The 25,146-nt window shown below is 43.8% G+C and overlaps 1 protein-coding gene across 2 annotated transcripts in view; it reads right to left on the bottom strand.

The window, feature by feature from the left end:
* TSPAN4 (tetraspanin 4) overlaps nucleotides 1–25,146 on the bottom strand; it is a 711,838-nt gene that overhangs the window by 583,168 nt on the left and 103,524 nt on the right. Inside the window, exon 2 of one of the 2 annotated variants that reach the window (XM_038405867.2) lies at nucleotides 7,837–7,954. The gene's annotated coding sequence lies outside the window, so the exon portion shown is untranslated. The remainder of the gene's footprint in view (nucleotides 1–7,836; nucleotides 7,955–25,146) is intronic. The other variant, XM_038405868.2, reaches the window with a different exon arrangement.

The following is a 25,146-nucleotide window of genomic DNA, read 5'->3' as shown; positions in this document are numbered from 1 at the left end:
GCACACATCTCACCCATAGCACAGACGCAAGTCACAGTTCTCCCTTGACAACAACAGCTGCTGACACCGAGGAAGGGGTGTTCAGTCATACAGGTCTCCCCAGGCTGGGATCCAAAGTGAGACTTTTTTTTTTTGGCGCAACGTGGAGCCAAATACATTTCTTTAATCGGCCTGGTCCCCTGCATGATGCAGCTGACCTATTCACTTGCCAAATCCCAGGCAATATACTTGAAATCTGAACCTTTAAGTCAAATTCTAATTTACTCCGCTCCCGTCCCGCTCACTCAACATCAGCGAAGAGTTGAGGAATGGCAGACGAGTTGCTTATACTATTCTATTCAGTATAGAATCAAATTAATTACATTTGCCTTTTGGTGCCTTTCCCTCCATTTGTTTGCTGGCAGGTTCCCCCCACTATGATACAACATAAATAAAGGTTTCAGAGTAGCAGCCGTGTTAATCTGTATTCGCATTTTGCATTTTCCACCAAATGCATCCGATGAAGTGAGCTGTAGCTCACGAAAGCTTATGCTCAAATAAATTTGTTAGTCTCTAAGGTGCCACAAGTACTCCTTTTCTTTTTGCGAACATAAATAAACTAATACAAAACACAACATTTCCAGTAACTTCTTGAAATGTACTGGGGACAACTTCTTGTTTCAGAAAATGGAGGAAGTAACCGGGGTGGGGAGGAGGGAGCCATTTTAGACTTGCTTCTGACCAACAGGGAGGAATTGGTTGCAAATCTGAAGGGGAAGGCAATTTTTGGACCATGAAATGATATATTTCATGATTCCAAGGAAAGGAAGGGGTGAGACCAGCAGAATAAGGACAACAGACTTCAAAAAAAGCAGACTTTAACAAATTCAGAACAGGTAGGTAAGCTCCCATGGGGGAAAAAAATCTAAGGGAAAAAGGAGTCAGTCAGTGATGCTGGCAGGTTTTTCAAGGTGACAATATTAAAAGCTCAACTGCAAACTATCCCGATGCAACGAAAAGATAGGAAGAATAGTAAGAGACCAGTATGGCTCCACTGGGATCTCTTTAATTACCTGAAAATCAAAAAGGAATCATACAAAAAGTGGAAACATGAACAGATTGATAAGGAGGAGTACAAAAGAGCAGCACAAGAATATGGGGATAAAATCAGAAAGACTAAGGAACAAACTGAGTTGCGCCTACCCAGGGACTTAAAAGGCAATAAGAGACGGTTCATTAAATACATTTGGAGCAAGAGAAAGACAAAGGAAAGTGTAGGTCCTCTATTTAGTGGGCATGGAGAGTGCTGTTCTGCTGTGCTAAAGTTCCCACTCCAGTGCTATACATCACTTCAGTGGCTGTTGGAGCGATTGAGCAATCGGGAAGGAAAGAGAAAATGCATCACTTTTCTCAGGGCTGAGAGAGAATTTTATATCTGTCGCCCTGGCACAACTCTACTCACCCACCCACCGGGGGCAAGTGACTGTTTTGAAGAAGGTTATTCAGCAGTGAAGTAGTTGGGCACTGAATAGATTTTAGGGGTGTGAGTAAGTTAGTGAATTTTCTTGACAAAAGTGATCCATGCTGAAAGCCAACACAAAATATGCACACCTGCTGCACTACATAAGCACAACAGCACAAAACAAAGAAACCAAGAAAATCACACATCACTGTCCATTACTAGGCACCGGCCAAGTAATACAAATCTACGGTATCAAAGTTTTCTCATTGCCCCAGATCTGGGCAGGCACCCACACTGAGGCCAGCCTGAGGCATGCCCATATGAAGGCTTCTTCTAATTATGATCCAAAAGCAGCTTTGGAAGCCAGCACTGAAGCACAGCAATTGTACAGAAAGAGATGCTTGTGAAGAAATGCACTCAATCTACCGATGGTATTTATATGGCATCCATTATCATAGCATTTAGGTGCCTTAAAATCTTTAACACACACCCGTGAGAGTAATGAGGTGTTATTATCCCATTTTACAAATGGAGTACTCTCTCTTACACGCATATGGCATCTATACAGCAACGCTATATCAATGTAGCTGCAGGTCCATATGCCATTTCAAGGCCTCCTCTGTGACACCGGAGATCATCCAATCATCTTTGACTCCACATGTGATAAATGGGAGGGAAGCGGGGAGCTCCCTTTTATGGACACCCAGCCAGCCAGTTAGCTATAAAACCCCTGTTAGGAGCTGTTCTCTACTTGCTTTACCTATAAAGGGTTAACAAGTAAAAGGAAAGGGAGTGGGCACCTGACCAAAAAAGAGCCAATGGGAAGGCTAGAACTTTTTAAAATGGGGAAAAAACTTCCCCTTTCTCTCTGTTGTTGTTTCTCTGGGAAAGAGGGGAACAGGGAGCAGTTACGCTATGAGAAGCTTTAAGCCAAGTATGATCATAAATCATCAGATCCTAGAACTACTTATTTGTCACTCCCAAATGTGTAAGTAGATCTGGAATGTTTAGAAAGATGCAATTAGGTGTATTTCTGTTTATTTCTTATGGCTTGTGAACTCCTCTGTGCTAACCCCAGATGTTTTTGTTTGCTTGTAACCCCAAGAAAGCTATTTGGGGTGCTTAATTTTTGGAATTGCTCTTTTAAAATCTAGCAAAAACCTAAGTTTCTTTCTTTTTTTGTTTTTAATAAAAGGTATCTTTTTTTAAAGAACAGGATTGGATTTTTGGTGTCCTAAGAGGTTTGTGCACATGTTAATTAACTGGTGGCAACAGCTAATTGCCTTTGTTTTCTTTCTCAGCTCTTCCCCAAGGTGGGGAGGGATGAAAGGGCTTGAGGACACCCCACAGGAAGGAATTCCCAAGTGCGCCTTCCTGGGTTCAAAAAGGGGTTTTGCATTTGGGTGGTGGCAGCATTTACCAAGCCAAGGTCAGAGAAAAGCTGTAACCTTGGGAGTTTAATACAAGCCCGGAGTGGCAAGTATTAATTTTTTTAATCCTTGCAAGCCTCCACACTCAAAGTGCCAGAGTGGGGAATCAGCCTTGACAACCTATTTGGGACACTGTGTTACGTGTTCAATGGTTTGGATGTTCTTACCTCAGTTGCACGAAGGGGAATCTTTGATTTTCCACTTGTGCATTAAGTAAATGCATCTTCCATGGTTTGTTTGGATACAGTTCAACGTGGTCCAAAGTCTGCATGGCAGGTTGAAACCAGTACGGTGGCTTGTTGGATGCTTAATAATGTGCTTGTTTGGAGCAGTAGATGAGGTCTGGACACTTTGCCATTCCCTGGCCAGATACAGAGACATGAGTTGGTCATGTGTGGTCCAGAGTAGTTTTTGCGATTCCAGGCGTTGCTGGGGTATGTTATCCATAACCTGCCAGATGGGAAGTTCTGGGTAGTCTGTGTTGTGGCTATATGCAGGCGGATATATGGAGGTTCAATTCTTGCTAATGCAGAAAGCCATGGCAGAGGTGATGCTTTTAACGTATGGGCTACTGAGGCACTGTAAGGCTACGTGACTTTATCAAGGTCACATAGAAGTATGTGGACAGAGCAGGGAATTGAAAATGGGTCTTTGAGTGCTAGGCTAGGACTCTAACCACTGGATGCATGCCGCCCAATTTGTACTTGTGTGAAGCATTTAGAAGACTTTCTACCAGGACTGCAGAGTAGCGGAAGTCAACCATGGAAGAATGACCAGTGCACTACATTAGGGGTAAGACCAAATGAGGTGGGAAAGCTGAGACAGAAATGCCTGCTGTCTACTTTAGCACTGCACAAGTGCAGATTGATGCTCTAGTGAGCCTTGCTCAGAGCAAGTGCAATCCCAATGAAGCCGTGAATACCTCTGCATGGAAGCGATCTATTGCAGGTACTGGGGCAGTTGGCCTTGGGCCCGCCAAGAACTAAAGGCCCACACCTTCAACCAAGGAGGAGGAACCATTAAACTAGGACCACAAAAGAATTTGTGGGGCAATAAATGAGAAAAACAGAAATGGAATGAACTCAAAGGTTAAGAATCAGGGAACCTGAAGGGGACAGAGCAGAGAACCCCGCACTGCGCCCACTGCTCTCAAAGGCATCTAAGGAGTATGTGAAAACTGCCCAGAGGAACTCTCCCCGGGTGAATGGTGGGGAATGAGTTTGGGTGGTGTATTACAGAGCTGCTGGGGGGGTGCAAAGGTGAAATGCTGTAATGTAGACAAGTCTTCGATGTTCGCCTCCCACAAAGCCAAACTTTGTCCCAAGTTAGTTTTGATGGAGATACCTTTGGTGACACAGCATGGTCTCCCAATCCAGCAACAATCCTGGTGCATCTAAGGGCCAAAGGGGGAAGGGATTCTGAAAACAGTCTCAGAAGAGAGATTTAAGATCAAAGATGAATGTGGGGGATTGATGTTGCAATCCACATGAGAAATCATACAGGTCGATGTCAAAAAAAAAAAAAAAAAAAAAACCAGCCGTGGGATTTTAGTTTGCAGGGAGTGAAAACCATGGGCTGGTTTACAGTGCTAATCCCTGACCTTTCAGGCTATTTGCAAACAAAAACACTCAGAATCTGATCTGAATCCTCTTTAAAATAGTGCTGGGCAGCTAAATGTTATGGGACAGATCCTCAGATTGTGTAAACTGGAGTTAACAGAAGAGCGGCCCTACTGGGTCAGACCAATGGTCCATCCAGCCCAATATCCTGTCTACCGATAGTGGCCAGTGCTAGTTGCCCCAGAAGGAGTGAACTTAACAGGTAATGATGTAGTGATCTCTCTCCTGCCATCCATCTCCACCCTCTGACAATCTTGAGACTAGTGACACCGTTCCTTACCCATCCTGGCTAATAGCCATTAGCGGACTTAACCTCCACAAATTTATCCAGTTCTCTTTTAAACCCTGTTATAGTCCTAGCCTTCATGCCTCCTCAGGCAACGAGTTCCACAGGTTGACTGTGTGCTGAGTGAAGAAGAACTTCCTTTTATTTGTTTTAAACCTGTTGCCCATTGAACTTAATTTGGTGGCCCCTAGTTCTTATATTATGGGAACAAGTAAATAACTTTTCCTTATTCACTTTCTCCACCCCACTCATGATTTTATATACACCTCTATCATATCCCCCCCTTAGTCTCCTCTTTTCCAAGCTGAGAAGTCCTAGCCTCTTTCATCTCTCCTCATATGGCACCTGTTCCAAACCCCTAATCATTTTAGTTGCCCTTTTCTGAACCTTTTCTAATGCCAGTATATCTTTTTTGAGATGAGGGGACCACATCTGAATGCAGTATTCAAGATGTGAGCGTGCCATGGATTTATATAAGGGCAATAAGGTATTCTCCGTCTTATTCTCTATCCCTTTTTTAATGATTCCGAACATCCCGTTTGCTTTTTTGACTGCCGCTGCACGCTGCGTGGAAGTCTTCAGAGAACTATCCACGATGACTCCAAGATCTTTCTCCTGATTAGTTGTAGCTAAATTAGCCCCCATCATATTGTATGCATAGTTGGGTTATTTTTTCCAATGTGCATTACTTTACATTTATCCACATTAAACTTAATTTGCCATTTTGTTGCCCAATCACTTAGTTTTGTGAGATTTTTTGAAGTTCTTCACAGTCTACTTTGGTCTTAACTATCCTGAGCAGTTTAGTATCATCTGCAAACTTTGCCACCTCACTGTTTACCCCTTTCTCCAGATCATTTTTATGAATAAGTTGAATAGAATTGGTGTTGCTCCACTGAAGCCTCTGAAGTGACACTGATTAAAATCAGCTGAGGAACTGGCCACATAAAAAGTCAGAAAGCCTCTGTCCCAGGTGATGTGGTCTATCAGTTAACAGAGGATCCTTCTCTCTCATACCATTGGCCTCTCCTCCTGGGGCACACCTGGCCTAAGCTCATAATCTACACTGAAGTCTGCTTATAAAGTGAATTCTCTATAGGCAAAGGCTACAGTCTGTGAGATTAATGGGGAGAAACAAAAGGAAACATCCATGACAAGATCCTGTTGTCTCCTGAAAAGGCAGAGTGAACTCACAGATTCTGTACATAGCAGAAGATCTCTGAAGAGTGTTTTATCAGTCACATAGACTGAGCCTCCTTTTTAACTTCCTGTGAATAAAGTAATTACTTATGTTGAATACAAAATCAAAGGAAATGCAAGTGCCCAGCTAGCTGGCTCCAAGCACTGCACACTGTACGGACCCCTACATTCCACCATTACTATTTTTCAAGTGATATCTACATTCCAGCTCGCAAAAGAAAAGGAACCAGCAGTATCCAAAGAGCTCAGAAATCCCAGTTATGCTGACTGGGAAGAACAGCATTGATAAAACGTGCAGCCATAGCCTTGATCAGTATTCCTAATACTTCAAATATACGGTTTAGCATTCTGTGTGTGAAATTTGGAACTAGCCTTCAAGCTGAGTAGCTGTGATTTCTTTGACTTTGAGCCACTGTTTTAATTATTTTTAATTAAAGTAATCACTTTTGCTCAATGCTGCCTTTGTGACAGGTACAGCACCATCATCTGCCATGTAATCTGCAAGCTCACTCGCTCTTTGCAGGATACGATAGCAGCTTGCAAGGGCTATCTTTTGCTATTTCCCAAATCAGATATTATTTATGTATTCACAATACCAACGACGGCTAGGAAGACATACTGCATCCGTGCTCATATGTCAAATCCTTTCAACTGAAGTTTCTTGGCTTTTTAACGGTACTACTTGTTCATTTTCCCATTCTGATCCGTTGTATTATATTTACATAACGGAAGCTCAACAGCAGTCTGAACACAGATTGTTCCCTTCTCTTGCCCCTGACCCAACAAGGACAATCCAGGCTCGGCACCCAAATCTCACTGAAATTCAATGGGATTTGAGCATTTGAAAATTCCATCCCACGTCGGTGGGGTTCTCAGGTTCTCCTTAAAACAAACAAATACTTATACACAAGACTCATTCCAGGGCTCCACCACCACCACCACTCTCCCCATATGTGCCCAACATATAGAGACACACCAAAGATGCATTGAGCTCTCCAGATTGGAATGACATGCAGGCATCTCATTTCATGGATAAGAGGAGCACTGTTGCAAATACTTATTACACCCTACTTTAAAAAGGTATTCAAACTCCACGATCAGGTAAACATGTTCTGCTGAATTATTGATGAGGGAAAGCAGAAGATTTGCAGCAAAGTCAAGGAAAAAACTGTACTGAGATCGGAAGGGGAAAATGTTTTCTTCATAGTATTTTTAGCTCGGATTTTCAAAAGCCTAACGGAGTGAATTAGGCACCCAACCTGCATTGAAGCACCTAGCACCCTTAGACGTCTTTGACTAACCCAGGCATCAATTTCAAAAGCATTAATAGAACCATTACAGAGGCAAAAGGTTTATCAAAGCATCTAATCTGCCGACCTGCTAGCGCTGGTCTGTTATCCTATACTATATTCCAGAGTGCTTGGTTCAGTCCACTTTCAAAGCATCTAATGGAATCATCTCTCACTACAGGGTTCTGATCCCAACTCTCCCCACCAATGTTTTTTTCTCCTTCATGATTCAAATGAAATGCATCTCGATGCAAAGGATAAATAGCATGACGCAAGGTGAAAGATATACTGATGCTGGATTTTGCTAGTAAGAGAAGGATCAAATACGCACACATTGAATTGGCCTCAATTTAAAGTGTGGGTATAGTCAGAAGACAATGCCGCTTGAACATTCCAGGCATCATGCTGAGCTTCCAGTGCTTACATTCAGGAAAAAACAAATATAGCCACTGGGTTTGAGACTGGCAAACTGAACAATTTCTCATGTAGAAAATCAAATTGATGGAGCATAAATGTGTGAAAACCACCTCTTGGTTATTCCAAAGACGCTTTCTGCGTCACACTGCCTCACCTAAAAGGATTCCAAGTGCAGAAATTTACCGGGGCTGGAAGTTTTGCTGATGACACACACAATGGACCACGATGAAACCTTGATCTCCCACAGCAATAATAACCTGTCAGTGCTGCCACTGTAAAACAAAAACAAACATACATACATATCAGTAAACTAAACAGATGATGACTCAGGAGACACTTCACGAATGCAGGAAGTGCAAGAGAGGTGATTTCTTTTCAATCCAGTCACTTTTAAAACCCTAACACCAGTGCGTAATCTGCAATAAAAGACGTGCTGGGGTTTGAACAGTTTCTTTACTTTCATGACTGATGCCGCAAGCCCTGAGGTGGGGCAATGTACTGCCAAACCTAGTAGTGCCAGGGCTGAGCCCTGGCACAAATTAAATAATGCCTAACACTTTACCCCAAAGCCCCCAACCCCTCATCTTTGCTCCTATCCACATATTTAAAACCTCAGTAAAAGCTTGGTACCAAAATAAATTAAGAGCAAAATTCATACTATAAAAATCACCCTAGAGTGACCAGATGGAGAGGAGGACCTCACTGGTTCATTTCCCACTCATTATCAGACAAGGGAAGACCTTCTTGTCTAAGCAAATTTGTACATAAAATAGAAAAACTGCTGTGGAAATGTGATGGTGGGAGGAGTGGGGGAGCGGCAGCAACTCCAGCCATATCTCACACTCCAGAATTACAGAAGTAGTAACTGAGGTTTGCCATCCTTCCAAAATACATGCTGCTATTGGTCCCAGTGAATGATACATAGGAAACCCAGCAAGAGGAACCCAAGTGTGCAAATATGCTCCATGTAGAGGATGATCATGGCCAGAAACAGTAACAATCTGAAGTTTTTCTAAGACCTGATATCTGAGTTGCTCAAAGGGTTTTATAAACCTCAATGGATTAAGCAGGTGAAGTGGGGAAAAGGTTGTACTGTAATCAGTTCATCCCTTAGCAAAATACAGACATCTTCTGTATGGAACATGACAGCTACTGTACAGCAACTCTGCACCACAGTTTAAAGGAAGGAAGGACGTCTCTACCCTGGCAAAAATCACATGCATAACTCACCAACAATGCAGTTCTGCCTATGGTAGCAACAACGGAAGCTGTAGTGTAGACAGGACTCACTAACAGTACCCAAGCTCTGCTTCTTACACTACTGCTTCCACCATTGCTACCACAGGTGGTGAATACTTTGTTGCCAGCACAGATGTGGCCCTAGCAAAGAAGAAGTGTGCTGTATCCATATGGCTATGCAAAGGGTTTTTAGTTAAGCACAATCCAATCATCCTAACAGTAATTTGGCCAGATCATCAGAGTTAACATGACAACTCCTAGGAGAGCACCACAGCATCTTCACTCACCACCAAACAGTCACAACCTTGGTTTAACATCACATTTGAAAGATGGCTGGTTCGCAAACTACTGTCACTGTTCAGGGTAACGGCACCTTTATTTCCCCTCAGGGATCAGCCAGGGCATCTACACTCAGGCTTCCAGATCCCAGCTGTCGCTGCTCTTCGATGGAGACCTGCTCCCTCCCCCTTTTGACTGGACTATTTCCAAGCAGCACAGTTCCTTGACTACGCTGCGTTCTCCCCAGCAGAGACAGGCTGTCCAAACAGAACCTGCTTGTTTTGTTCCTAGAGATGGCTAACAGCTGTAACTGCTACAGTTATAAAGGTACCACAGCACTTCCTATGCAGGCCTACTTTATTCTTAGGGTAAAAAGCATTAGAGAGAAAACATTAAAAACAATAAAAGAACCTACCCGCATGCTAATAAGATTAGCAGTGTTAACCCCCAATCTTAATATGGATTCCATCAGGAACAGTCCTTCAAACCCCACCCAAGGAGGTTACCAGTTCATTATAATTTCAGCTGAGAAGAAGCACCCAGACCTTCCAACCCTACCCAGTTGTCCTGTCCATTTTCTGGACCAGGAAGAAGGCTCTGAGGCAATTTAAAACCAGACTATTTATCCAAAAACCCTTTCTTTGTCCAATGGTTCCCGGAGACTCCAGTTTGAAATAATATATGCAGACCTCTCCAGGGAGATGGCTTCTAAAGATTGATAACAGAGGAAGTACATTAGTGTCCCCCTTCCCTAGTAGAAAAGGTACACACAATGCCACAACACCACACACACACACACACACACACAATTGTGTTTTAATACTATGTACCCAAAAGATATTAACCTTAACTTGATAAAGTTTAACTGAATTCAACAAATTTTACCTTAATTCCATAAGGTTTGTTCAGGACATGGTTAGTCTGTCACCACCACTCAGATTGGTTTACCATACTTTAACTCATATTTATAGCTAATGGCTCCAGGTGGTGAATGCCAATAATTTTCAGATGGGCCCCAAATCCAGCAAAAAGGAAATCAGGCAAAACAATGGAGATCCTTGCTATGTGAAGGAATGTTTCTGTCTGACATTTCACTGGCACATAAAGCTACCTGGCCAGAGGAGAATCAGTAATACTTTCCATAGAGGTTGCTTTATTTTTAAACTGAGAATTAATGAAAGTTGACACCAAGTGTTTCTTGAGAAGATATAGCCATCTGACAGTTTTTAAAAGTCTTTAAAAGAAAAAAAATAAATCCTACAATGACAAATACCAGGAGCAGCACCACCTTTTAAGGCAGAAGGAAGCTGAAAACCAAGCCCTAGTTTTTAAGCATGCCTGAGTCATAACAGAGAGCCCTTCACTAAAAACAAATTCACTGGCTGGGAAAGAATGAATTTAGGCACCTGTGTGATAAGGACTAGAAAGGATCCCTCTTTTCTCAACATTTTAGACAGCTGGAGTAAGTCAGCTGATGTGGGTTTTGTCCCTTTGGATTAACATGGATATGCGGCTTCAAGGCTCAGCACTGAAGTCTGTAGCTCTGATTTTTCAGGGGTGAGGGGACAGGGAGTGGAGGTGTTTGACTGGAAGAGTGAGAGAGAGGAGCAGTCAATGAAACAAATGGGGCTAAATAATGGCTTCAGAGAGCTGTCTATTCTTCCTCTTGACCAGAAACACATTGGAAACACATTTCCCAAGGCAAGCGCAGTGTCACAGGAATCATGGATGAAGTGATTTCTGATTTCCTCTCCCCTGCTTTTATTTATTTATTAAAAAAACAAACAGACGATACAGGGCTGCCATCATGTGCCCTCATGCCCTGAATGGTGGCAAACCTATGACCGATCTCTCAGGGAATCGGCTCTCACACACATTGGGCCTAAATCTCCCATCATACAGGTGTAACACCACTGAAGTTCATATAGTAAACTTCTCAGGAGACCTGAGGTTTTTTCCTGGCTATGGAAATAATCTGCTGTGAGATCTTGGATAAGACCCTTCTCCTCCCTATGCCTCTGATTCCCCTCCCACCCTTTGTCTGTCTACCCTCTTAAGACTGTAAGCTGTTTGGGGCAGGGACTGTCTCTTACCATGTGTTTGTACAGTTGGCTAACATAATAGGGACTCTGTGCTATTTTAATGCTTCTACTAATAGTAGTAAGAACTAACTACACAATGCCTCAGATTAATACTACAGGGTTTCTCTCATAACTCATTAATACCATATATCTTATTTTACAGACCAGAGGTGTGTTTTATTTTATTATTTTCCAGTGATTCTGGTCTGTTTTCAATGTTTTCTGTTCTTCCTCTGGCGTGCCCTGCAGATACAGTCGCACTCAAGTGCACTCCAGTTGCTCTAATGGAAAATCTCTGACAATTTCTAACTCTTTAGCAGATTTCTTCTGGCTCACTTCACAGTTATTTAGCCTATTCACTGACATGATCTGGAGTGGAGGAATTGCATCCTGGAGTGAGATAGCAAATTGAGCACCGGCACCTTAATTCAAAATGGCAAATTACAGACATGTCACTGACAGGCCAGTTCTCTAGAACCAGGACACCTTGAACTAAAAAGACAGGTAGCGGGAATCCCTCCCCCACCTTCCAAAAACTTGGTTGTCAGAACCTGCATTTTGTTTCTCTATGACTGGAGTAAGGAATCTGGTTTCTACCTGCAACACAGCTTACATTTCCCAGCATCGTTTGTTGCTGCTTGCTGGAATGTTTAAAAGCTGGGGATTACGAAAACAGAGGCACAGAATCATAGAAATATAGGACTGGAAGAGATTGTGAGAAGTCATCGAGTCCTGTTCCCTATGCTGTAGCAGAGCCACACTTACACCATCCCTGACAGGTGTTTGTCCAGCCTGTTCTTAAACACCTCAATGACGGGGATTCCACAACCTCCCTTGGAAGCCTATTCCAGAGCTCAACAACCTTATAGTTAGAAAGCTTTTCCCAGTATCTAACCTCTCAATCTCCCCTGCTGCAGATTCAGCTGACTACTTCTGGTCTTATCTTTAGTGTGTATGGAAAAAAATTGATAACCATCTTCTCTGTTAAACCATTTAACATATTTGAAGACTTACCAGTTCCCCACTCGGTCCTCTTTTCTCAAGACTAAACAGGCCCAGGTTTTTTCAATCTTTCCTCATAGGTCACTTTTTCTAAATCTTTTATCATTTTTGTTGCTCTCCTCTGGACTCACTCCAATTTGTCCACATCTTATCTAAGATGTGGCGCCCAGAACTGGACACAGTACTCCAGTGCCAAGTAGAGCCGGATAATTACCTCTCGTGTCTTACATAGACACGCCTCTTAATAAGCCCCAGAATGATATTACCCTTTTTTTGCAGCTGTGTCACATTGATGACTCACATTCAATGTGTGATCCACTATAACCCTCAGATCCTTTCCAGTACTACCACCTAGCCAATTATTCCCCATTTAGTAGCTGTGCATTTGACTTTTCCTTCCTGAGTGAAGTACTTTGCACTGGTCTGTATGGAATAATGTGTGCAGCTGTTGTGCTAGATTTCCACAAACACAACTCCGGCAATGCATCCTAATCTTGACCAGAAAATAACCCCAGCCACCCTGCGATTACAGTTCTGGGCCTCTCGAGAAAATATGCAGTAAATTGCACCCAATTGTGTGGAGACTTTCTAATGCAGAAATACATTCCTGAGTGGGATGAGATCACCTAATACATTTAGCTGTGTGACCTGGGCAGGAGGGGAAAGGCTGGAGTGCTAACCTACTGCTTCACTGAGCATCTCTTGGCAGAAACCATCGTAAAGTAATGTTCCTTCCCAGGATCTGACATACACACATGGTTTGACATTTACTAGACTTCTATTAGCCAGAAGACAAGGTCTACTAGCAGAGGCCATTTTATAAGGCCTCACTCCTCCCATGAAAGCCGGTGAGTGGGATTATTAAGTCCTATATGTGTACATGCCCACATAGTGATGGTCTTGGAAGGTAGGCAGGTGGCTACCTCTCACCCCCAGATCAGACACAATTGCCTTAACCAGTTGCAAGTGACATGGTTCAGTTTGCCTCCCACTTTCCTGCCATCACAATCATGTTTGTAACTCTGCGCCTGACATGCTGCCTGAACAGGTTTTTATTAGCACATCTGGACAAATCTGGTCATCACACCCCTTGGGTCTCCATAGGGGATTCAGTATCCAGAGATACACAAAAAGAAGCACATGGGAAAGTCCAATCCGGGACATCCTGCTGAATGTGGAGCTCAGAGGAAAATAAAAGCAGATTTGTGAACAGGATTTTTTTTTTAAAAGGGAAATAATAAAAAAATCAATGTAGTTTGTTGGTAAAGGGGCATTTTACTTGTTGCCTGTATATTTTTTCAAGTGAGAATTCAATTGGTTCCAGACTGCTTATTTCAAATTATTTTCCTTCAATTCACGTAGAATGCTACAAAATATTACCTTGCCCTAATAGAAGGTTAAGACATGCAACACTTCACTGCCTGACAAACCTATCCCATCAACACTGGCATCATAATAGGCAAGCTATCTCCCATTGACATCTGCTTCAGCACTTGAAGTATCCTCTTGGGTTCTCCCATCTTCAGCACTGATGCTCCCTCATCTTTCACCTATTCCAACACTTCCTGAAGTCTCTGCCTTTCACATCCCATCCTCACCTGTGGAAACTGTTGGATTCCATCAACATCTGTCTCAACAGTATCTCCAGAGGACACCGGACTGTTCTTGAACTTCAAACTTCATGACTAAGAACCCCAGAATCATCTGCTATACACATGGGTACTGCTGTTAGTAACTGGAGTAGTGGGTTTGAGCTTTGAAGCTAAGCAAGAGCAGCTGAAGGCTGTTATTAATTTGCACTGAGTAACCAGCTGCACTGTACGTCCATTCTGCAACTCACAATGGGAAAAGTGGGGCCCAGTCCAATGACCCTTGAAGTCAATTTAAGGACTTCCATGGATTTCAGTGAGTGGTGGATCAAGCCCTGGGTGAACAGTAGATCTAGTAAGGCTCTGACCGTTCATAACTACATCCCCAATAACATGACAAACACTGGCTCACTTAGCTATTAGCTCACTGGGATGCTATATTCTTGTGCAAAATCCACAAAACTGCAAATGAAAGTGACTATGGTTTCTGAGCAACATTCTTCTCCTAGTCTTGCTTCACCACACTACAGTGACAGAACCATCTGAATGGACTAGTGCTGCTGTTTATTCAAAAGCAGTTGACCCAGAACAGAGAGTGATAGACTTGGCAAATTATGAGATATCTAATCTGTTCTACATAGGTTTTATAGCACCCTTACACTTCCATCAGAGTGCCTTCCAGCAGTCCGCTAAGCAACATGACTAACATTTATCATGTGTTTGTTCTCCCATCATTTCCTCAGAGGGAAAAGTGTGTACAATGGAGTGTCTTGTTTTAATAAGGTATGTTTTTTGAAAATATCCACACCGCTCTGCGTTTATGTTAAAAAGGGCAGGTCAAAGCAAAGCACCTTGCACTTGAAGTGGACGGTGGTGAGGTTTGTGATAGCCCCGAGTTCCTGGGGGCGTTCATTCCAGTGTCTTGGATCAGCCCCAGAGAAAGCTCTGTCTCCCACACAAAAGAGTTTTACCTTTCTTGTAGAAGGCTCCAGTGCACCAGAGGAGCATGAGATGTTGACCACAATCTTCAGCCTGGAGCTTTCGTCAATCTTTTAGAGACCCAGGCCATGGTATGCCTTAAAGATAAGGACTGAGACCTTGAACTTAAATTTGAAATTCTACGGGAAGCCAGTGTAAAGGAGAGGTTTGATGAGCTTGCAGTAGTCTGCATTTTGTGAGGAGATGCACTGCAGAGTTCAGTACTAGTAGGAGTTTTCTAAGAACTGAAGGCTTCATACCCAAGTTTAGTGCAATGCTGTAATCCAGCCAAGAGATGACAAAGGCATGATTAACCAAGGCCATGCCATCATCCGCCAGGATGGGATGGAGTCTCCTAGTGACCGGAAGATGATGGAACACATTACTCAGGGATGCTGCTTTGTGAAAGCTTGGCATCCACAAGGAATTCAAGAGTACCACTAAACTATGCACAGAACTGAATTGTGGGTGTGTATCTTCAACCAAAGGAAACTGCACCATGGCTGCAAATTCTTCAAAACACATTCCTCTACTCACTAATATCACCTTCATCTTGTTCAGGTTCAGCTTCAGCCAGTTTATCCATCAGCCTATCTTGTTCAAGAATAGGGCCATCTTGGTGGTAGCAGTATGGTCATATGTGGACAAGAATAAGTAGAGCTCTGTCATCTGCATATTGATGGCACTTCGAGTCCATGTTGTCTGACAAGTTCATCTCATGGCTACATGTAGATGTTGCAAACGACTGGAGAAATAATTGATCGTCAGGGGAATCCACAAGTGAGTAGTCTAGTGGTTAAGGTGCAGTTTCCCACCACTATTCATTGGAAGAATTCCCTCCAGGAAGAACTCAAACCATTTTAGCACAGTACCATGGACCCCTGCCACTTCACTCAAGATCATCCATCAGTGCCACCAAAGTGGCTTCAGTTCCATGTACTAAGCTGAATCTAGATTGTGCCAGTTCTACAATATTAACTTCAATTAGATGAGCATGTTGTTGGCCTTTTGCTAGCTTGCTCCTCTCTGAATTTGCTCAGGAAAAGGAGGTTTGACACAGGGTGGTAGTTGGCTAGTTCTGACGTACCCAGAGTAGTTTTCTTCAGTGTGAAGGAGGAAGTGAAGATTCCTTCTCTGAATGACGCATTGACTGTTTCAGTCAGGAGTGGCACCAGTTGTTCATGACACTCTTTCAAAAGCCAGGAAGGGCCTAGGTCAGATTTGCAAGCCTTGCGTGAAGACTCTTTTTGGGTGTTCAGAACTCCTTGATGAGTGAACTTACAGAATTCTGTGAATGCAGGTGGGCTGTTAGTTGATGGGTGGGTGGTGGGTAGGTATAGGCAGAGCCGATCTAGGTCATTTGAGAAAGCCTCCTGAACATGTGTGATTTTCTCAGCAAATTAAGATAACAGTTCTTTGCAGTGGTTGGTGCTCGGTTCTGAAGCAGACTGTAGGCACTTGGAGTTGAAAGTATTTTAATCACCCTGGATAGCTCCTGGGATAGAATTTGTCAATTTCAATGGAGGCTGATAGGAAGGTTCTCTTGGCCTGCAATACAGCCTCAGCATAGGCTTTGAGGCATTTGTTATGTTTCATCCTGTCTGTATGAGCCTTTGTTGTTGTGCACCATGGGTGCTCAAGTTTCCACCCCCTTCTCCTCATCCAGAGAAGAATGTCAGAAACCATGGAGATCAGCGTGGACAACAGGGAGGAAGGAGCCATTTGGGGGCCAGGGATTGTTAAGTGACCTTAACAATCATGGCAAACTGCTCTAGATCATTTTTAGAAGTGTCTAAACATTTTTAGCTATTTCTCTCTCCTCCTGCCCTGTACAATTAGATTCATAGCATTAAGTGAGCCTGGCCTTATTGGCTGAGGAATATGAAAAACAGCACCAATACAAATGGTCTGTCTCGAACACATGGCATAAACAAAACTTTACAGTGTGATGTGGGATAATGGTTATATTGGCATTTGTTTGAGATGATGACCAGCACAACTCACTCATAACTTGCACACTCATGATTCATAGGGGCATTCCAAAGTCAGGTCAATACGTGGAAATAAATCACAAATTAACAACAAAGGTAATTAACCACTGACAGATTACCAATGAATGAGGTAGGAAAGTATTATTATCCCTATATTACAAATGGGGAACTGAGGCAGAGAGAGACTGATTTGCCCAAGGTCACACAGGAAGTCTGGGGACAGAGCAGGGGACTGATCCCAGATCTCCCAAATCTCAGGCTAGCATTCTAACCACCGACCATTCTTATTCTCAGCTAGTTCAACCACAAATGGCTGGGCTCAGTGCAGGAACTGCTGTGTGATATTCTATGGCAGCAAATCAGAGTAGATAATCAGAGTGGCCCTTTCTGGCCTTAAAAAAAAATCATCATATTTATGTTTACTTTTCTGGTTTGCCAGAAGCTTTGCCAAGTTGTCCAGATTTTCCATGTTAATCTAGGCTGATTTTTGGCTTCAGGTAGAAACCAGGAGAAATTAAAAATGTAACTCAGGCCTCGTATACCCAACTGAATAGCAGCTGGAAAGTTCTGCACATCACACACGGGGTACACATCGGTGTCCCAGGAATCGATCACCCTAAGGAAAATAAATTTACGCTTTCAAGCTGAGAACCGCCTCCCACTTGTGTCTTTAATTGACATTTCCCTGTCTATGCCTTGCGAGCATTGGGGCTAATGAAACAAGGAGATTGACAGCTAGAGCCTACAAGAGAAGCGTGTAGGCAGCTGCTCTCTCATTCCATTACAATAAAGTACCAGGCTCTTATTAGATACCAGAGAGCAGCCGGCTCTGCTGCACAACATTACCCAGGACAAAAGTAGGTTAAGTGCAATCCACATGCAGCCAGGAACATGTACAATTTGGGGTGCTGATGGAGGGAGAGAGGGAAAGCAGCCCACCTTCACCACAGTGACTTCCAGTCCACAATCACAGCCACCTAGTTTCCTTGTGTCATTCAACATGCTAACTAGGCAATCACACACAGCACTTAGGCAGCTGTTTAATGACTTTGGGCTTGTCTACACCAGCAAGTTTCTGCGCAGTAAAGCAGCTTTTTGCACCCATTTCTGCCAAGCCACTCTGTGCACAGAAACTCCTCAGTTGCAGCACTGCAAAAATACCACCTCGGTGAGAGTCATAAGGCTATTTGCGCAGAGGCTACAGCGCTCTATTGCCAGTGTGGACACTTGAATGCATCCGATGAAGTCAGCTGTAGCTCACGAAAGCTTATGCTCAAATAAATTTCTTAGTCTCTAAGGTGCCACAAGTCCTCCTTTTCTTTTTTGCGAATACAGACTAACATGGCTGCTACTCTGAAACTTGATTGCTTTCTGTGCTGTAATTGGCCTCTGGAGCTGTCCCATAATGCCTCAAGTGGCCGCTCTGCTCCGTGTTTTCAACTCATGCGCCCTGGAGACATGCGCTCCTCCCCTTTCAAAGCACCGTTTCTGACAGTAGTTTGGTGCTGTGCTGATCTGCTCTGGGACACAAAGCAAACCATTAATGTGGAATGCTCCTGCTGTTGAACACAGAGGCGTGTGTGTGTGTGTGCGCGCATGTGCGAGAGAGAGAGAGAGAGAGAGAGAGCGCGCGCGCTGTGCAAAGAGCCCAGGGAGGGAGGCAGGGGCTGATGTAAGGGGTTTCCCCCTCCGCCTGGCTCAGGACTGGTTGCTTCCTGCCGCTGTCTGAACTTACAAGACAGCATGCTGACACCCTGTCCCCCAAAACACACTGTCTCTCTCCCTACCTCCACACACACACACACACACACACACACACACACACACAGTCGCACACTCTTCCCCTCCCCTCCCCCTACACACACACTTCAGTTGAAAAGCAGCCAGCAATGTAGTAGGGTGCCCATGGAACAATGGGATTGGGAAACCAGCATCATGTGACGCTGTGTCTGCCCCATGACGCATTGCAAACCCTTCTCAAAGCACCCTGCAGCCAGTTGCACAGTGGGATAGCTACCACAATGCATTGCTGTCTTTGCTGTTGCAAGAGCTGCCTATGTGGATGCGCTCCAGCATAACAAGGAGCAGAGTGTGGACACGCAACAGTGGTTTAATTCCAGTGTTTTAATAAACGTGGTATAACTTGTGGCAAAGAAGCTTGCCAGTCTAGACATATCCTAAGTATTTAACTTCCCAGTATTAGGACAGGCCACATTTTTACCCTTATAGACCCCTTTTCACCTTACACTGAGACTAGAACATAAGAATGGCCATACTGGGTCAGACCAAAGGTCCATCCAGCCCAGTATCCTGTCTTCTGACAGTGGCCAATGCCAGGTGCCCCAGAGGAAGTGAACCTAACAGGTAATGATCAAGTGATCTCTCTCCTGCCATTTATCTCCACCCTCTGACAAACAGAGGCTAGGGACACCATTCCTTACCCATCCTGGCTAATAGCCATTAGCGGACTTAACCTCCACAAATTTATCCAGTTCTCTTTTAAACCCTGTTATAGTCCTAGCCTTCACAACCTCCTCAGGCAAGGAGTTCAGAGGTTGACTGTGTGCTGAGTGAAGAACTTCCTTTTATTTGTTTTAAACCTGCTGCCCATTAATTTCATTTGGTGGCCCCGAGTTCTTATATTATGGGAACAAGTAAATAACTTTTCCTTATTCACTTTCTCCACCCCACTCATGATTTTATATACCTCTATTATATCCCCCCCTTAGTCTCCTCTTTTCCAAGCTGAGAAGTCCTAGCCTCTTTCATCTCTCCTCATATGGCACCTGTTCCAAACCCCTAATCATTTTAGTTGCCCTTTTCTGAACCTTTTCTAATGCCAGTATATCTTTTTTGAGATGAGGGGACCACATCTGTACGCAATATTCAAGATGTGAGCGTGCCATGGATTTATATAAGGGCAATAAGATATTCTCCGTCTTATTCTCTATCCCTTTTTTAATGATTCCGAACATCCCGTTTGCTTTTTTGACTGCCGCTGCACGCTGCGTGGAAGTCTTCAGAGAACTATCCACGATGACTCCAAGATCTTTCTCCAGATTAGTTGTAGCTAAATTAGCTCCCATCATATTGTATATATAGTTGGGGTTATTTTTTCCAATGTGCATTACTTTACATTTATCCACATTAAACTTAATTTGCCATTTTGTTGCCCAATCACTTAGTTTTGTGAGATCTTTTTGAAGTTCTTCACAGTCTGCTTTGGTCTTAACTATCCTGAGCAGTTTAGTATCATCTGCAAATTTTGCTACCTCACTGTTTACCCCTTTCTCCAGATCATTTATGAATAAGTTGAACTGATTGGTGCTAGGACTGACCCTTGGAGAACACCACTAGTTACTGCTCTCCATTCTGAAAATTTACCATTGATGCCTACCCTTTGTTCCCTGTCTTTTAACCAGTTCTCAATCCATGAAAGGATCTTCCCTCTTATCCCATAACAACTTAATTTACGTAAGAGCCTTTGGTGAGGGACTTTGTCAAAGGCTTTCTGGAAATCGAAGTAAACTATGTCCACTGGATCCCCCTTGTCCACGTTTGTTGACCCCCTCAAAGAACTCTAATAGATTAGTAAGACATGATCTCCCTTTACAGAAACCATGTTGGCTACCGCCCTTAGTAGCTATTGCCCTTAGGGCATCCACACCAGCAAAAGCCAGATGCAACAGTGGTGAACTGCACTGCGGCATTTTTGACAGAGCACACACCCCTCAAGAAGTGGCAAGGATATGATCATTCTATCCCTGCCCCTTCCTGTAATCAGGCCAGCACTGAGGCAGTACCTCCCAATTTAAGGCAGCTTTGGGAGTCCTGCTTCTTACCAAAACCAGCCAGCGGAAGCAGCCACAGTAACAGCAAAAAGGAGGTCCTTTCACTCCAGAACTGAGACACTTCCATGATGCTCCCTTGCTCCTGCCTACTTGGAGAGTAAATGGGCCTGAACATGGACTCCTGCATGACAGCACAATGAGCTATCACACACCAGCACAGCAGACACCTATTTGTAATAACACGGAGCCTTATGAAATTCTCTTTCATGACCAGTTCTGGCACGCATTGTAAGATGAACAGTGCAACTGACATGGAGCTGCTATGTCATAATCTAAAATACTGCTACGTAATAATGGCATAAATACCATAATGTAATTACTGAAAATACTGCTGTGAAACAATGGTACGGATTCTGCATGCAACCTGGTCAGTGAGGTAAAGTTACTGTATAACTAAAGTGGGCATTAGAATTTCCTGGATGAGTGTCTTGATCTCACTTAACAGGAACCCATTCGAAGAACAAGCAGAAAAGCAACACAAGCTCCCTAGATAAGCAACCTCCAGCACACATTTGAAGAACAATGGGGAAAGAGCTATTAGTTCCCAAGATCTTTTATCCTGTCTCCAAGGAAGACACAAACTTTGTTTTGCCAGGCAACAGTTAAAACCCCTCTTAGGACAAGTAGAGGTAGGAGGGTTGATTGCCAGGCGCTGTCTAGGGGACAGATTGACACCAAGAGGGACTACACAAGGAATCTGAAGGGAATTGCAAGCCTTATGGAGATGCAGGCTGTTTCATTGCTTTAAAGTCGGTTTTCTCCTACGTGCTTTTGTTCTAAACAAATAAGACTTTGCTGTTTGATTGCTACTTAACACTATCATTGCTCCCAAAGAGAACAGACTTGCAGGTAGAAAAGGAGTACTTGTGGCACCTTAGAGAGACTAACATGTTTATTTGAGCATAAGCTTTCATGAGTTACAGCTCACTTCATCGATTACAGGTAATAAATAACCTGTTGAGGTAATTACAGTTGATATACAGGGGGAACTGCAAGCCAGGGTACAGTCTGAGTAGGAGAATCACGTGTTTCATCCCAAGACAGGCGACAGCACAAGGCCCAAGAACTGAAGGGGGGTGCACTCAGAGACCCGGAGGGGTAGCAGTGCGGTTAACCTGGTAACCATAGCAACAGTACAATGTAAAAAACTTACCTATGAGACCTGCACTGGGGCTATAACATGGAACTACTCATGAATAAGAATTAGGGACAGATTATCAGAAGTGCTGAACACCCACAACTCCCACTAAAATCAATGGTAGATACGGGCACTCAGCACCTCTAAAAACCAAGCTCTAAAGGTCTCCTACAGCAGTCGGACTTGGTTCTTTTTTCCTAGGGCCAATGAAGTTTTGACAGACAGGATAATGATGATACTTTTCCTAAGGGCCTGACCCAAAGCCCACTGAAGTCAATCAGCATCTTCCCATTGACTTAAATGAGCATCAGGTCAGGCCTTAAGGGTCAAAAAATAAATTCCTGCCTGAGCTGATACATTTTCATGGTGATTTTGCAGCTTCTTTTTTTTATTTTATTTTATTTTTTTTAAACACACAGGCTACTGAGGCTCTCGCTAAACAATCTGATTTATTCACAAGCTCCTACTGTAGCCCTGTGAGAAACTAATACTCACCTCCCTGTTACCTCTTCCCTGGGCAAAAGCAGTATTGCCACCATTACCTCTGCGATGTCTTCAGAGCTGAGCGGCCAGAGAGCGGCAGCTGTTGATTGGGTGCCCAGCTCTGAAGGCAGCACCCTGCCAGCAATAGCACAGAAGTAAGGGTGGCAATACCATACCATGCCACCCTTGCTGCTGCCTTCAGAGCTGGGCAGCCGGAGACTGGCGGCTGCAGACTGAGGGCCCAGCTCTGCAGGCAGCTTCGCAGAAGTAAGGGTGGCAATACCATAGCATGCCAGCAGCTGCCAGCAGCAACGCAAAAGTGCCTTCAGAGCAGGGCTTCGAGACAGCAGCCACCACTCTACAGCTGCCCAGCTCTGAACAGCATTGCTGAAAGCAGCAGTCAGAAGTAAAGGTGGCAGTACTGCAACCCCCCTACAATAACCTTGCAACCACCCCACAAGTCCTTCTTCGGTCAGGACACCTACAACTACAACACCATGAAATTTCAGATTTAAATAGCTGAAATCATGAAATTTACAATTTTTTAAATCGTGTGACTGTGAAAATTGACCAAAATGGACCCTGAATTTGCCCTAGCTATGGCAAAAAGGATCCCTTCTGGGGGGTCATAAGTGAAAGAAGGAGATGACAATAGTACTTGTCACTGATGATGACAGAGTCACATACCAAGATAGAGCAGCTGCTCTCTCAAAACAATCTAAATTAAATAAAAAGTGTTTCATTTCTCTGTTTGCCTTTCATCTGGGGGTAGGGGGAGAGTAGAGGAAGATGTGTGGGGGGGGGGGAGGTTGATCAGAGCCCTTTACAATCACACAGATGCTGACTAAGGAAACGAGGCACTGCCAGTGGAGGTTAAACAGGAAGGATAAGGGTCACTCACAGGTCTGCTGGTATTTTAATAGTTCCATGTTTCTTGCTAACTCCTGGACAGTGGTGTGGTTCCAACAACACAGCTATCCCACCCCAGCCACTTTCCTTTCCCTCTCTATTTTACCTTCAGTCTGCCTCACTCTCTCCCTATTCTGAAACAGTTCCCCAGTTTGACCCTTCTTGATAACTAACTTTGTACAGTTAGCATTGTGCTGTCCTGCCAACACTTCCCAGGCAGCTTGGTTTAATGCCAGCTTTCGAAAACCTCACACACAGCTCGAATGAAAACAAAATGTGTTTGTGTTTTACGGGGATGGAGAGAGCTGCTAAAATAACCGTATAAGCATGTAAAAGCGGCAAAGAGTCCTGTGGCACCTTATAGACTAACAGACATATTGGAGCATGAGCTTTCGTGGGAGAACACCCACTTCGTCGGATGCATGTCATGTATAAGCATGAACTCAAATCACACAGCATACCTCAGTTTCTGCTGCATAGGAGACAAGAGAAAAAGCATGGGAATCAGTACAGTGATCAAGTACTCAATTCAAGAACACACACCTGCTCGAGACAGCACTTAAGTACTTGCATAAATATTGTCCTGAGTTAGCGCCTTCATACATAACATTATAAAAGAGCAGTGAAAGGAACATGCTTCTGTATCCCATAGCGCTGAATGGTGGTATCAAAACAACTTCTCCTTTGAGTTTACCTAGAATCCAAGTACTGTAGCTGCTGTGTGAAAATATCTATCTATACAGTGCCATAAGTGCACATAGCACTGTGCTGTGGCTGATCTGCGGCTAAACTCTTAACAGGGCTCTGCCGCAAAGAGTTTACACTCTAAAAAGTGTTAGGCCAGCAAAATTTTCAAGCATCTGAGAAGTGATGTTGGATGACCAATATGCTTAAGTGCTTTGCTCCATCTCGGCTTTAAGGCATAAGCAAATTGAAAACAATAGGATATAAGACAGAACAGAATAGTGTGTGAATGCTATAATTGGACTCTTTACGTGTGGCGGATTGTACAGATCGAGACTCACGGTTGGTAGGAAGCAGGAGCAGAATATCTACCACAGGAAGTCAGACAAGGACTGGGATCTGGCTGAAGGAAATTAGTCCCTCAGGAGAGGCTGTAAAGAGTGAGCCACTAAAAGTCATACTCTCAGGTTGAGCAGAGCAGGAAACCAGACTTACAAAACCAGCTTCTGACCCCTAAAATTATGGGTTGTTTCTCATCCATCTGATCTGTCACACCGGGACATTCCCAACAATGTTATTCAGAAGTTAATTCATCTCACTAGTCTGCAGTGACTGTTAGTGGCTGAGACTGAGAAGTCCATATCCACTCAACTCAGTTCCTGCTTAACAGCTCATCATTGGTCCATGTGGCCCTTCCTGCACCTTATTTCTTTAATACAAGAAAGGTGACCTCCAGCAACTGTCATCTGTCCCCACCCAGACTCATTTCACATGATTAAATGGTTAAAATGCTGTGGGTGCCCAAAATTACATCTAAGTTCCTGATACGGCACTGGATTCTCCCTCAACAGGGCATGCTTGTCAGCAAGACCAACATTGCATCTGGCCAAGTAGGCAGGTAACATGCTCACCTTCCTCCTCGCAAGCCACGAAGATTCCTTAGCATGCTGCTGACCAGCATCTCGTTCAGTGACCACTACCTGCACAAGCAACACATTGTGTTCCTCTCACACACGCCCTTTGGGGAACAAACTATGCCTCTTGGGACTAGAGCCATCATTATTTCTTATGGGTATTACCATAACACCCATGAACACTAGTCATGGATCAGGATCGCACTGTGCTAGGCGCTGTACAAACACAAAACAAACAGACGAGCCCTGCCCCAAAGATCTTACAATCTAAGTGCAAGATAAAAGACACTCTCACTAGGGAAAGTGAGAATCACCCTGTGGATTCA

This window comes from Dermochelys coriacea, chromosome 6, assembly GCF_009764565.3.
Source record: "Dermochelys coriacea isolate rDerCor1 chromosome 6, rDerCor1.pri.v4, whole genome shotgun sequence".
Lineage (NCBI taxonomy): Eukaryota > Metazoa > Chordata > Testudines > Dermochelyidae > Dermochelys > Dermochelys coriacea.
The sequence above is the reverse complement of the archived record's forward strand: the minus strand, read 5'-3'. Positions and strand labels throughout refer to the sequence as shown.